The sequence below is a fragment of the Heterocephalus glaber genome, unplaced genomic scaffold (genome assembly GCF_053883595.1).
Source record: "Heterocephalus glaber isolate CG9 unplaced genomic scaffold, H.glaber_assembly_v1.0 deba00001733, whole genome shotgun sequence".
Taxonomy (NCBI): Eukaryota; Metazoa; Chordata; class Mammalia; order Rodentia; family Bathyergidae; genus Heterocephalus; species Heterocephalus glaber.
Genome location: NW_028258444.1, coordinates 1,741,149 through 1,756,827, shown reverse-complemented (window position 1 = coordinate 1,756,827; position 15,679 = coordinate 1,741,149). Strand labels below are relative to the sequence as shown.

General features: G+C 34.6%; 1 protein-coding gene across 15 annotated transcripts in view; it reads right to left on the bottom strand.

Moving 5' to 3' along the window:
* Ccdc91 (coiled-coil domain containing 91) overlaps window positions 1–15,679 on the bottom strand; it is a 401,979-nt gene that overhangs the window by 368,580 nt on the left and 17,720 nt on the right. For 2 of the 15 annotated variants that reach the window (XM_087200272.1, XM_087200276.1), the window contains exon 3: window positions 13,175–13,563. The exons of the other annotated variants lie outside the window; for them this stretch is intronic. The gene's annotated coding sequence lies outside the window, so the exon portion shown is untranslated. The remainder of the gene's footprint in view (window positions 1–13,174; window positions 13,564–15,679) is intronic. 15 annotated transcript variants of the gene reach the window in all.

Sequence of the window (15,679 nt, the reverse complement as noted above, 5' to 3'; positions counted from 1 at the left end):
TGTACCCTGCAAAACTATCTTTCAAAATTGATGGAGAAATAAGATACTTTCATGACAAAGAGAACCTTAGGAACTTTGTGAATACCAAACCAGCACTCCAAAGAATTTTACACAACATCCTAGGAACAGACATTGAGGATCACAACCCCAAGAAGCAAAGCAGAATGAACCCATCTGGCATGACAAGAAATTAAATGGAAAGGGGGAGAACCCAACGAAAAGAAAAAGTCACGGCAATGACAAGTCAATATGTTTCAGTTATAACCATCAATGTTAATGGTCTCAATTCACCAATCAAAAGAAATAGACTGGCAGAATGGGTCAAGAAGCAAAATCCAACAATATGCTGCATACAAGCAACACACTTAATTCAAAAGGAAACTCAGACTGAAAGTGAAAGGGTGGAAAACAATACTCCTTGCCAAGAGAACCCTCAAAAAAGCAGGAGTAGCTATCCTCTTGGCAGATCAAGTAGATTTCAAACCAACACTGCTTAAGAGAGACGAAGAAGGACACTACATCCTTGTAAAGGGAACAATCCAAGAGGAAGAGATGACAATCATAAATATCTATGCACCAAACACTAGTGCACCCAACTATATAAAACAAATGTTAACAGACATGAAAAGTCATACATGCACTAATACAATTGTAGTGGGGGACCTCAACACCCCACTGAAACAAATAGATAGATCAACTAGACAAAAAATAAGTAATGAAATACTAGAACTCAGTCGAACTCTTGAACAAATGAACTGAAGAGATGTTTACAGAGTCTTCCACCCCACAAAATCAGAATACACATCCTTCTCAGCTGCACATGGGTCATTCTCCAAAATAGACCACATACTCACACACAGAACATGTTTAAATAAGTGCAAAGGAATTGAGGTTATCCCCTGTATATTATCAGACCATAGTGCGATGAAATTGGAGATCCATAACAAAAGAAACTCAAAAAATTTCATAAACACGGAAATTGAACAACACAGTTCTGAATAACCAATGGGTCACAGAGGAAATTAAAGAAGAAATCAGACAGTTCCTTCAATTAAATGACAATGACAATACAACATATCAGAATCTATGGGACACAATGAAAGTAGTCTTATAAGGGAAATTCATAGCAGTGAATATGCATATTAGGAAAACAGAATGAGCTGAATTAAACAACCTGATGCTGTACTTCAAGCTTCTAGAAAAAGAAGAACAGGACAACCCCAGAGCTCATACAAGGGAGCAAGGGAGGAAATTATATAGATCAGTGGAGAAATCAATGCAATGGAGACTAAGAGAACGATACAAGAAATCAATGAAGCCAAGAGTTGGTTCTTCGAAAGAATCAACAAAATTGATAAACCCTTAGCCAACCTTGTCAGAAAAAAGAAAGAAAAGGCCCAAATCCATGCAATTAGGAATGAAAAGGGTGAAATTACTACAGACCCAGCAGAAATACAGAGGATCATCAATACCTACTTCCAGAACCTATACGCCAATAAGATGGACAACACAGAAGAAATGGACAGATTCCTAGATACATATGAATTACCAAAGTTGAACAAACAAGACCTACAAATTCTGAACAACCCAATATCAACGAATGAAATTGAAAATGTAATTAAAAACTTACCAACTAAGAAAATCTTGGGCCCTTAGGGCTTCACTGCTGAATTCTACAAGACATTTAGAGAAGAACTGCTGCCACGACTGTTTGAACTCTTCAATGAAATTGAAAGAGAAGCAAAACTCCCAAATTCATTCCTGGAAGCAAGCATCACCTGGATCCCTAAAGCAGAGAAAGACCCAACTGAAAAGGAGAACTATAGGCCAATCTCACTAATGAACATAGATGCAAAAATCCTTAAGAAGATAATGGCAAACAGAATGCAGAAGATCATCAAGAAGATCATACACCCTGATCAAGTGGGATTCATCCCAGGGATGCAGGAATGGTTCTACATACACAGATCAATCAATGTAATACACTATATCAATAGAGCCAAGGACAAAAACCATATGATTGTCTCCATAGATGCAGAAACAGCATTTGACAAAATCCAACATGCATTTATGATAAAATCCTAACAAAAAATTGGAATAGATGGTCTCTACCTCAAACTGATAGAAGCCATCTATGAAAAACCAACAGCCAATATCATACTAAATGGTCAAAAACTGAAATCCTTCACACTAAAATCAGGAACAATACAAGGATGTCCACCATCACCACTCCTGTTCAATATAGTTCTGGAAACATTACCACAACAATTAGACAAGAGAAAGAAATGAAAGGAATAAAGATAGGAAATGAAGAAGTCAAATTGTCATTATTTGCAGATGACATGATACTCTATATAGAAGACCCCAAGAACTCCACCAAAAGTCTTCTAGACTTAATAACCAAATTCAGTCAAGTAGCTGCTTACAAGGTCAACACACAAAAATCAATAGCTTTCCTCTACACCAATGACAGACTCACTGAGAGAAAATTAGGGCAAATAATTCCTTTCACAATAGCATCCAAAAAACTGAAATACCTAGGAATCAACCTAATGAAAGAAATCAAAGACTTCTTCTCTGAAAGCTATGGCACTCTGAAAAGAGAGATTGAAGATGATATCAGAAAATGGACAGACATCCCTTGATCCTGGGTAGGAAGGATTAATATAGTGAAAGTGGCCATACTTCCAAAACTGCTATATAGATTTAATGCAATTCCAATTGAGATCCTAGCAGCATACTTCATGGACCTTGAGAAAACAATCCAAAAATTCATTTCGAACATGAAGAGACCCAGAATAGCAAAAGCAATTCTACGTAACAGAAACATGGCAGGAGGAAACACAATCCCCACCTTGCAACTATGCTACAAAGCTACTGTGATAAAAACAGCATGGTACTGGCAAAGAAAGAGACCTGAGGACCAGTGGAACAGATTAGAAGATGCAGAAACAACGCCAGACACACTCAGCCATCTCATCTTCGATAAAGGAGGCAAACACCCTCACTGGAGGGAAGATAGCCTCTTTAATAAATGGTGCTGGAAAAATTGGGCTTCAACTTGCCAAAGATTAAAACTAAACCTGTATCTCTCACCATGCACTAAACTAAAATCAAAATGGATTAAAGATCTAAATATTAAAATAGAAACTCTGAACCAGTTGGAACAGAGGTTAGGTAGAACCCTTGAAGACATTGGTGTAGGAAAAGATTTTATGAACAAAACCTCAGTTGCCCGTGAACTAGCACAAACAATCAACAAGTGGGATCTCTTCTTATTAAAAGGCTTCTGCACAGCAAGAGAAACCACCAGCAGTGTGAAGAGACAACCCACAATGTGCGGAATAAAATCTTCACCTGCTCTTCCTCAGACAAAGGTCTACTATCTCGAATCTATAAAGAACTTAAAAAGATCAGACCTCCCAAATTTAAAGACCCAATCCGAAAATGGGCATCTGAAATGAACAGACATTTCTCAGACAAAGAAGTAAAAATAGCAAATAAATATATGAAAATATGTTCAACATCACTGGTCACTGGAGAGATGCAAATGAAAACAATGCTGAGATTCCACTTCACTCCAGAAAGAATGGCTGCTCTCATGAAATCAACCAATAACAAATGCTGGCAGGGCTGTGGGGAAAGAGGAACCCTGCTCCACTGCTGGTGGGAGTGTAGACTGGGTGCAATCACTGTGGAAATCAGTATGGAGATACCTCAAAGAACTAGGACTGGAAGTCCCATTTGATCCCGCTATTCCACTGCTGGGGATCTTCCCCAAAGAATTAAAAGAATCATACCACAGTGATATATGTGTGCCCATGTTCACAGCAGCACAGTTTGTAATAGCTAAAACTTGGAAACAGCCCAAATGCCCATCAACTGGAGACTGGATAGAGAAAATGTGGGTTTTTTATAAAGGGAGTACTACTCAGCCATAAAAAATGAGAAATTAGAGACATTTATAGCTAAGTGGATGCACATTGAGGCGATACTCTGAAGTGAAATAAATAGGACACACATGAATAAATACCGAATAGTTTCTCTGGTGTGAGAAACTGAAAGTGTAAATATGGACTAAATGTATAATAGCTAATATGAAGTAGGAAGAAAAGGGGCAAATGGAAAGGAAGTGGGAGGGCTAGGGGAAAGGATAGAAGGGAATGGGATTAATATGAGAAAATGGAAAAATAGGAACAAAATCTTTGTAAATAGGGAGGAATGGAGGGTTGAAGGGAGGGCTGGGCAAGGGTGAAAAATAAGATCCAAGAGAGACTATGTAAAGGTGCAAATTTCCAATGATGAATGTCATTATATTGTATACCTAAAATGTACCAATGTTTAAAATGAATAATCAATAATGCAAAATAGGACGAAAAGGTCCAAAGGGGCAGGGGTAGTGGGAGGGGCAGGGGAAAGGAAAGAAGGGAAAGCAAAAATGATGAGAAATGGAAAAAATGGAAATAAAGTCTTTGTAAATAAGGAAGGATGGAGGGGGTGAAGGGAGGGCTAGGAATGGGGAAAAAATAAGAACCAAGATGCATTATGTAAAGGTACAATTCCCAATGAGAAATGTAATTGTGTTGTATACCTACAATGTACCAATAAAAGAATTTAATTTTAAAAAAAAACAAAAAACTACCTGATGGTGACCTACAAAAAAATCAGTACCTACACTGACCTAAGTTTCAGAAAACCTTACAGCTTTTAGAGACTACTTAATTCTCTTAAGAGGACATTTCTTTTCCTCATAGAAAACGTCTAGACAAAGCTTAAAATTTTGACTCTCAAAATAAAATCTTATTCAAAATGCTTGACATTACTTGTATCAGTCAATGCTCACCAGAAAAACAGATTTAATGCTACATATACAGATATATATAAGAATTTACAAGATTGGCTTACAGTGGCTGCCCACAGAGTCAGGTGTGAAGAGTGCAAAGGGGCTGTCTGTGCACTACAGATCCAAAGGACCCAAAGGCCTGGAGCCCACTGCAGTGCCCCATGCAAATCTGTATCTGAAAGCTGAAGGGTCTGTGTTAGAAGCTGAAGAGTCTGTGCTGCAAGCCAAAAGATGATGTCCCAGGTGAAGGTAATGACTGGATTGCCTCCGGAGAAACAGAAGCAAGCCTTCTTTCTTCATTTCTCTTTTATACCATTCTGGCAACAGTCCAGGGTAGGACTTCCACACCCAGAAATATCATGAGCCAATTTAGTCTGATGTTTCTTATGCAAGTTGAATTTCTTACACAATCAGTTAACCATCACAATTACAATATTGGTGATATAGAAGTTCAGAATTTCTGTTACCAGTATAAGCATCGTTAACATCCTGTTATCAGTATAAGCATCACTAATAGGGACATTAAGCTCTCTTAATTTATCAAATAATACACTAGTGAAACATTCTAAACATTTTTGGGTAAGTTTCAAAAGAGGAAGGAACAAATACAGAGCAGGGGTAGTTAATATATGGCACAGAGCCCTTGCTGTTGGCACATGAGCCAAGTTGCCCCAGCATAGCCCCAGCATCTGAGCATAGGATAACACGACCCATGGGGAGCCATGGGCATGCTCGGAAAGGAGCAGTGGCACCAGGTGATGATGTCATGAGCCACAGCTCACTAGCCACAACTCGGCTCACCTTTCCCATGGCTGGTCAGTGTGCAACCAAGGATAAATACATACTTGTTTGTACCAGCTGTTTTAATACATTCATTTTTAACACAAGATTTTAGCTTTCAGTTTTCTTGTTAAAAATTGAAACAATATATATATATAAGATTTAGCAAAAGATGTTCTAATTAGGAGATCAAGGTTCTTTTGCTGTTGTGCTGCCCCCTGACCCATCTGAATCTGCAGCATCATATACAGTTGGCTGAGGAGAATTCATGAAAATAAGACCAAGGAGATATGTATATACACCTGGACTGGCTGTGACTTTAGCAGAAGGTAGGAAACGCACTCAGATGCCTTTTTTTGAAGGAGGCCAAAGGCTGATGGTCAGTGGAAAATTGCCCCTTTGCACTGGTGATCAACAAATTCAAGGGTAACCCTGCCTTAGAATCTCTGCCTTGGACTGTTGATGCAGGGAATATCCTATTCTTTAGCATTAACTAATAGTGTTAGCTATTTTTTGATATAGCAATAGATTTGTATTGAACGCTTTATTTTCTGTGCTTGTGGGTGTGTGTGTCTATGTAGACTCCAAGTCTTGAACATGAAAAAATAACTATAGTAAATAAAAGCAAAACTGAAAACAAATAATGGAAGATCATTCCAAAAGACTTGGAAAGAGTCAGTTGGAGTGAGTGAACACAATGGAAAAGTGTTATGTAGCCTATGCAGTGAAAGTATACAAGTGTAGCAGCTGCAAAGGAGAATTTTAGTAACAGATTTTTACAGTTCCAAAGACAGAGGCAAGCCTGTGTTTTCTTACTTCTCCAGATAAAGCCAAATATGAAGAACCTGATCAGTCCTGCTTATACTGATTATTTTGGAAATCTGGAAATGAAGCTATTGGAATTTCAAGAAAGCTTTATCTGGAAAAATAAATTCTATGATCTGCATTCAACATTTAAAAAATAGAGAAGACAAGAGTATAATGGGAAGACAAAACACAGCACAGTTGGTAGTGCTGAAAATGAAATCCTTAATTATTTACCAGTCCAATTATTTAAATACAAGATGACCAAAAACTGCATATATTTTTTCATTAATTTTATAAGATAATAGAATATAAAATAGAAATATAAAAAATATAAAAATGACAATTTTATCATATTTGTTTAATACAAGCGTTGACCTGTTGACATGACTCCTGCCCAGCGATGCTCAGGATAGTCAGTACATAAAGAAATATGCTGCCTGAGTGATACTGGCTAAAGTGTACAATTCTCTGACAAATAATTTTAAGTCAATGAAAGCACTTGGGATTGCTGTTCTTATTTTGTTTGGATCATCTTATGCTTTGAGCAGCTATTTTCAGCTTTGAGTTATATCATATCTAACACAAGAAACAGACTAACAGATGACCCAAGTGCAGGGCTGCTTTCAAACCAATGAAATATAACCCAAGGTTTGACAAATTAGCAGTATGCAAACAATAGCGAAAATCATATTAATTATGCAAAAACATCCCAAATGTAAGCCTTTACCTCTCAATAAAAAGCTGTTTGCATCATTGAAAGCTCTGTTATTGTGTTTTTCTTAAGACAAAGATGTTAGTCGTTTTACATGGGCACTGCCTTGGTAGTGTGCATCCCATGCCATCATTTCAGTGGATGGGTGGGGAAGCAGATTTTACTTCAGACCTATAGGCAAAAGTAGGTTTTTGTTTGTTTGAGTTATGTATTTCCCTTCTTGTTATTGCTTTTAAATCTTAAATGTTAATAGTATAGGGCGCAGGCATGACAGACAATGAGCAGGTGAAGTACCAATGGAAAAGTGTTCAAAAACTCCTGTGTTAGATAACAGGCTTCTGAATGTATCGCTGTGGTCCACAGAGAAGGCTGGAGAAGGTAGCAAGGAGATGCTGTATCAGCTACTACAGCCTTAAAACAAAGTTGGTGTCTCTTTGGACTTTAAAACTGTTCCTATGCAGCTTATTTTATTTTTGTTTAATCAAATAAACAAGAGGGTTTTTTCCATGGGAAAAAAAAAAAAGAAGAAGAAAAGACAAAGATGTTAGTGTTTAGAGTTACTTTTTGTAAACTAAATTGTAGTGTTCAGGTTTAAATGCAGTGTTGGCATTTTGTGAAAAATAAGTGGGTTTGGGGTTGCAGTTTGGGCACTTGCTCTCTAAAAGGTTTGCCATCACTGATATAGAGGAATATTGTTCGGCAAACAGGCAAAACTGTAAGGAAGGAAATAGATGGCAAATAATGGCTGGGAGGTACCTGCTGAGGAACACTACAAACTAGGCCCGCTACAATTAGTAAGTAACAAGAGCCGAAAAGAAAGCCAAATGAGACTAGAGCCAAGCATACTCTACCACTCAGCATTGCCTAGGCTAACATGCAATGTCTTAAGAATTGTAGAAACACCACAGACTAAGTATATTAACAGAAAATAGAAAGTTTATCTTGACCCTTAGCATCATGAAAAGTCTACCTATTCTTTTGAATGAGGAAAAAGAAAAAAACATTTTTAAGCCACAGCCTGTGTAATACAGTGGCACCTTGGTTCTACTCTGACAAGCAGAGCTTTGTCAGAAATAAATTCCAGAAGAAATAGAGAAAGGATGGAAAAATACATGTTTTCAAAGAAACAATTTTAGTCTTCATCCTTTAGAAATGATGTTACTTGTGATATTTGTTCCCACATGCATGAATCCTAAAAGATTAAGACATAATCATCCAAGTGTGACTGAAGCTATCTTATAAACTATATTTCCAACACAGTAAAAAGATAACAATGTTAAGGATGGAAAGCCTGAAAACTGTCACCCAGTCAGAACAAACACAACTCTAAGAAAGACAACTCATTTAATAAAAACAGGAGGGAAACCCTGTAACTACAGAGCATTTGTAATAACCAAACAGCATAAAATTTGCACACCAAAATCCTTCATATTATGGTAAAGTAACTGTGTTTTCTAAATAGACAGATGTAACATAGATACTATATAAAGCACAAAGAATAAAAGATGAACACAGTAAATGAAAAATTTTAAATACACATTTCCTACATATCACTAGTAGCTTAACTGGCAGATAGCTACTCTCTTCCACATGATGGTTATTTCAAAGTTAAAAGCATTAGAGGTAAATGTTAGACGAAAATTTAAACCACAATATATAGATATCATTCTGCTTCCAACCAAAAGTTTAACACAGGGCCAGATAAATCTCCAACTAAAATAACTAGAAAATAGAACAAAATATATGAAGCAATTACTTTGAAATACTGGATAACAACATAGAATTTTAACTGTTGAAAGAAAGAAACAAGGTAAGCACTATAATTGCCACACTTACAAACTAGGCTCATTTTCTAGGCCAGCAGAAAAGCTGGGCTCTCACTGGGTTCAGGAATTAGAGTTTACAAGGCAATTAGAATTTGCAAAGCCAAGAATTTAACAGTAAAAGCTCAAAGACAGCAATGTCTTCAAGTACTGGACTAAATATAAACCTATTCACAACCAAGACTGTTACTCAATGATGGGGAAAAACAAAAGCAAGTATAGCTGGGTGGTGGCACATACCTGTAATCCTAGCATTCTGGAAAGCTGAGGCAGGAAGATGCCAATTTGAACCCAGCCTGAGCAACTTAGCAACTTTGCAAGACTCTGTCACAAAGTTTTTAAAAGGAGGACAGGGGAATGTACGTGAATGCAAAGGCCCAGGATTAGATCCTCAATACAAAAAAAAGTAAATACAACAATATCTGGGGCTCACACACAGCTGCAGCACTTTGCAATCCTACTAGTGAGAGTCAATCAGCCTTGTAATATGTACATGAGCACTCAGGTGAACCATCAGCAGGGTATTTCCTTAGTACTGGGGCTCTATTAGAACCAAACAGAAGGATGCTCTGGACTACCATTAACAAATCTTAAAAGTAATCCTCAAAATAATCCAACTGATTTCAAGTAATATAATGAAGAATCAGGACAAAATACACCACTATTTGAAATACAACAAAATTCAGCAATTGACAATGTAATTCAATATAATTCAAACTGTCATCCACAAATTAACAACATATAGGGGCCGGGGATTTAGCTCAGTGGTTCCGCCGCCTGCCTCACAAGCTCAAGGTCCCAAGTTTGATCCCTGGTACCAAAAAAAAAAAATTAACAGCATATAAGGAATCATAAAAAAAATGATGCATAATGAAAATTTTGTGCAGAAATACACGAAAAGGGGAGAGATGATGGAGACAATACAAATATATATGAAAACAGCTACTATAAATATGCTGTATATCTTTAAGAAAAATGATGAGAGGACATAGATATGAAAGTGAATAAAATTGAACTTACAAAGGAGAACTTCTGAAATTAAAAATGCAAAGACCCGTGTTCAATCCCCAGTACACACACAAAAAAATACAAAGAATGGAATTAAAAGATAATTATACATTGCAGAGAATCATAAAGTTAAAAACTAGCAATGGTGACTATAAAAAAAATTTTAAACTTCAAAAAGGAAACAATGAGAAAAAATGGGCTAATTTCAAGTGGCCTAAAATATGTGTGATGGGAGACCCTCCCAGAAGGGATACAGAACAAAATATTTTAAGAAACATGACTGAAAATTGTTTAAATTCATATAAACTATAAACCCAGAAATCCAAGAAGAAAAACAATAGACAAGCAGAATAAACATAAAGAAATGGTGTCAATGTACATTATACTCTAATGGCAGGAAACAAAAGAGAACATTCTTAAACAAGCCAAAGGACACATTTCATAGGACAGATTTAAAATAAGAAAAGCAGAATACTTCTCAGAATCATACAGACCAAAAAATAATGAAGAAGTATCATTAAAGAATTTAAACAGGGAAAAAAAATTCTGGCAAGGTAGAATTTTCTTTTTCCAAAGCAAGTATCTTTAAAAACTTGAGGGGACATAAAGATTTTTTTTCAGACAGAAAAACGAAAGGTGAGATAATTATCTGCCACTAGATCTGCACTAAAAAAAAAATTCTAGAAATGTCTTTAGAGAGAAGAAAAATGAAAAGAGACTGAAATCCTGATCTGAACAAAAGTAATTAGGAGTTCTAGAAATGGAAACTACATAGGTAAACATAAAAATTTAAAACATTATAAAAGGCAAAAATGAGCACATGCATTGCTGGCTTTGTACAACACAGAATTTAGAGAACGTACAAGTATGCTACATATTAGTATGACAAATGAGCAATAAAATGGAGCAATTTTAAAGTTCTTATACATAAAATGGAATATTATAAGTAGTTGAATAAGTTAAAGGTGTATGCTTTATACCCTAATGTAATTAGTTAAATACTTAATTAGCAAAGACATAGTCCTAGCAAGCCCACAATGGGCAGAAAAAAAATGCAAACCCAGTATTAAGTCAGGAAAAAGCAAAACAGCAGAATAAAATAAGGGGAGGAAAAAGGAAATGATTTTTACTGTATTTAAATCCAGCCATAATGATAATTATATTTACTTACAACCAAAAAGTTAGACATTTCAATCAAAATTGATGATAATCACACTAAATTTAAATGATCTAAGCAACTAAATTAAAACCAAGTATTCCAGACTAAATGATTCTCAATGACATACCATATACACAAAACTCTCCACTTTTACTATGAAGACAAAAAAAAATAGAACAGTTAAGACAGGCTATAACTAATCAAATTAAGTTAAAGTGCCTATATTAATATCAGATAAATTAGATGGCAGATCAAACAATATTACTGGATAGAGATTTCATATTGATAGTAAGGTTAATCCATCAAATAGACATCATATTCTCCAAACATGTATGCTTCTATAAAGAGGTTCAAAAATACATGAAACAATGAGTCTTAAAACTGACAAGATACACAAATTAACAAACATAGCTATAGTGTTTCAAATTTTTCTCTTAAGTAATTGATAAAATAAGTAGAAAGAAAATCAATATGTATACAAAAGATTTGAACAATATTATTAACCAATGTGACATAATTGACATTTCTGGGAAAAAAAGATTATGCAACATGAGCAGGTTAGGTATTGTTTTCAAGTACACATGAAAGATTAAAAAAAGATGATATTATGAACCATAAAACAAAGTCTCAATTTAACTTAAAAAACTAAGGTCATACAAAATCACAGCAGAAATTAAAAATCAAAAGAAAATATCTGTAAAATCTTCAAATAATTTAAAAATGAAGGGCCGGGGATTCAGCTCAGTGGTTTCTCTGCCTGCTGCGCAAGCTAAAAGACCCGAGTTCCATCCCCGGTAACAAAAAAAAAAGAATAACACGCCTCTTAAAAAACTCATAAATTATAAGGGAAATTAGAAGATATTCTGAAGTAAATAAAACTGAAAATACAATATATTAAAACATAGGTTTCAGTGAGTATGCTTTGTAGAAAGTTTATAAGCATTAAATATTTATATTTAGAAATCAATAAAAGACTGAATAAGTGCTCTAAAATCTCTCAAGAAATCTGGAAGAGTAAAGCACACCGAACTCAAAGCACCCAGAAAGAAAATAATGAAAAGCATATTATCAATAAAGCAGGAAACTAAAAGCCAAAAAAAATTGAGAATGAAAGATGGTTCTTTCCAAAGAAGGATGCAATTAATAAACCTCTACACAAAATGATAAGTCAATTGAAATGAATTACTGTTATTAGAAATGTGAAGGTTTTATTATTACAATATTTCTAAAATTATACAGATATTAAAAGGATAAGGGAACATTTCACCAATAATTTCAAACACCTTCATGAAATGGACAAAATCTTCCAAAGGTCTCTCTTAAAAAATAAGGTGATTCGATATACATCTAGTGAAGTTAATTTTGTAATTATCTTTCACAAGAAAAATACAGAAACAGATTACCTGGGAATTCTAAGGGATATTCAAGAACTGTTTTTAGAAAATAGAAAAGTGAACTAGTACTTGGTATTTTACTAATATTAAAACAAAACAAACATATTACAATACAAAATATCACATACCAACATATTTTCAAATACTCAGAAAAAAATTTTTATAAATCAAACCCAGAAATACAGATAGAGGATAATATATTGTGACAAGCAACTTTTATCTCTGGAATGCAAGATAGATTGAACATTCAAAAGTAAAACAATATAATTCACTCTAGTGAAGAAAAATTTTATGATCAACTATTAATATATTAATCAACCCAATAAAGGCAGAAAAAATTTGAAAACCCAAAACAAATTTCTGCCAAAATTTGTGGCGAACAAAATACTGAAGAAAAAGTCTTCAACCAGATACCTCTTAAAAAGGTATACAGTAAAACCTTAGTTTGTGAGCATAATTCATTCCAGAAACATACTTGTAATCCAAAGCAATTGTGTATCAAAGCGAATTTCCCCATGAGAAATAATGGAAACCAAGACGATTCATTCCACAACCCAAAAATGTTCATATAGAATGATTACAATAATGTAATACAAAACAATAAAGAAAATACAAAATGTAAAGAAAAATAAATTAACTTGCACTTACCTTTGAAAACCTTCATGGCTGGTGTGAAGGAGAAGAGATGGTTATTGTGTAGGATGACTTTCACTAACACAATCACTACTATCTATTGGCTCAATGGAATCTTTTTCTTTTTGTTCAACTTTAACAAGGAGCCTATCCAATGATACTTGCTTGCTTTTGCTTCCTTCTGAGGATTTTGCAGAAATGTCACATGCACTATCGTTCATCACTGCTATAGCCTTATTCGAGTGGTGCTTTCTTATAAAATTTTGCAATGCTTCCCACATTTTTACACATCTCCCAAATCTCATTTTAAGTGAGGGATTCTTCCACCTTTTTCTCCTTCTCTTCTGCAGATAAGATCTCCTCCATAACCTCTTGCTTTTGGGAGGCAATCACCCACAATCCAGCTGAGGCAGACAGACAGACAGACAGAGACAGAGAGACAGAGAGACAGGGAAAGGGAGGGGGAAGGATACAAAAATCCATGGAACTAAAGTCTCTTTTATAAAATTACTTAGCACTTTTATATAATCTACACATATTCTCCTGCATAGTTTAAACATTTCTAGATTATTTATAATACCTAATACAATATAAATGTTATGTAATAGTTGTATTATTTAGGAAATAATGACAACTAGTCTATGATCAAAGGATCATATTCAGTAAAGACAATTTTTTTTAAATGTTCTCAATAAAGCTCAATTGCTGAACACAGAACCCATGAATACAGAGGGCCACACATTCTAGAGGCTAACAACTGAAAATTAAACAATATAAATTATAATAACATCAAAAAAAAGACTCATACTACATAATTACTAATCTTATTATAAAGCTAGAGTAATCAGGATAGTGTATTTGCTAAGAACAGGCTCTAGAAATAGACATATAAATATTCCATAAACCTTCCAAGATAATACCATGAGGATAAAATAATCTTAAGAATAACTCGGTCCCACATGCAAAGTAATGACTCTTGACTTATTCTATCAGTGAAAAAAAGTTAAAACAGGTAAGTTTAAAACTAAAACATAACACTATAAAAACTTAGGCCAAGATTTCTTACAACACAAAAAGCACAAACCATAAAAGGAAAAAAAAACCTTCACCAAATTAAACTCTTCGGTTTAAAAAAAAAAAAAATTATCACCTTCACCTTGAGAGACTATATCAATATATGGGATGACATTTGGAAATCTGCATCTATAACAAGTTATTTTTTTGTAACAGCAGTTTGTGGACTACTTTATGAGAAACAATAATTTTCGGGCCAATACATTAACAAAAATAATGGCTCTTGTGGAAAGAGGGAAGAAGCCAGTAGGCTGAAGTTTGTTTGGCTGCTACTAATACTGGGAGCTCTTTCCTGGTAGCTAATCATCTAAAATGATCAAGTTCATCACCTGAAACAAGAAAGAAAGAAAACAGACTAAAATACTGTGAGAATAGTATAGTGGTTCCTTAAAATATTAAACACAGAAACACCATCTCCTAGAAAAGTAGAATGATCACACAGAAGTAACATGATACTGTAATTCCACTAGTGAGTATATAACAAAAGAACTGAAAAGCAGAGATTCAAACAGGTATTTTTATGTGGATAAAATAATCTTTTGAATAACTGGGTCCCCTATGCAAAGTAACAACCCTTGACTTGTTCTACCAGGGAAAAAGTTTTAAAAGATAAATATCTTTTAAAAGCTTAAATATCCATGGCAGTATTACTCACAACAGTCATAAAGCAGAAGCAACCTGACCATCTAAAAGTGAAAGGATAAACAAAATGTGTGTACATATACAATGTTATACAATTCAGCCTTAAAAAGGAATGAAATTCTGATACATGCGATCATATGGATAAACAATAAGATATTACGGTAAGTGAAATAAAACAGACACAACAGGACAAATATTGTATGGTTTCACTCATATAAGGTACTGTACAATTACTGTCATTGCTTTTCTTCTAGAGAATAATCAAAGTCCACCAAGTCATTACACATAAAGAAGTTCTCAAAAACATGGCATACCTTTCTTGGTTAGGGTTAACTATTTTCTATGATAATTTTGAGGTACAATATCTATTTTCTTTTAATTATTGACACCACATCAAAGCAAATGAATTGCAACAGAAATGACTGCTTAAAAAATGACTATATAAGCCAGGACATGGTGGTGCATGCTTGTAATCCCAGCACTTTGGCAGACTGAAGCAGAAAAATCCCACATTCAAGCCCATGCTGGGCAACTTAACAACTAATAAGACCCTATCTCCAAATAAAAAATAAAAAGGGCTGGGGATGTAGCTCGATGTGAAGGCCCAGGGTTCAATCCCCTGCGCGCGCGCGCACACACACACACACACACACACACACGAGGGAAATGAACAGAAATAAATAAATATATTTATATTTATTATATAGTTAATAATTATATTATAATGTTATATAATCAGTATATTTATTATTTATATCTATTTCTAAGACCCAAGAAATTCTTACTATATAAACCAATATCAAA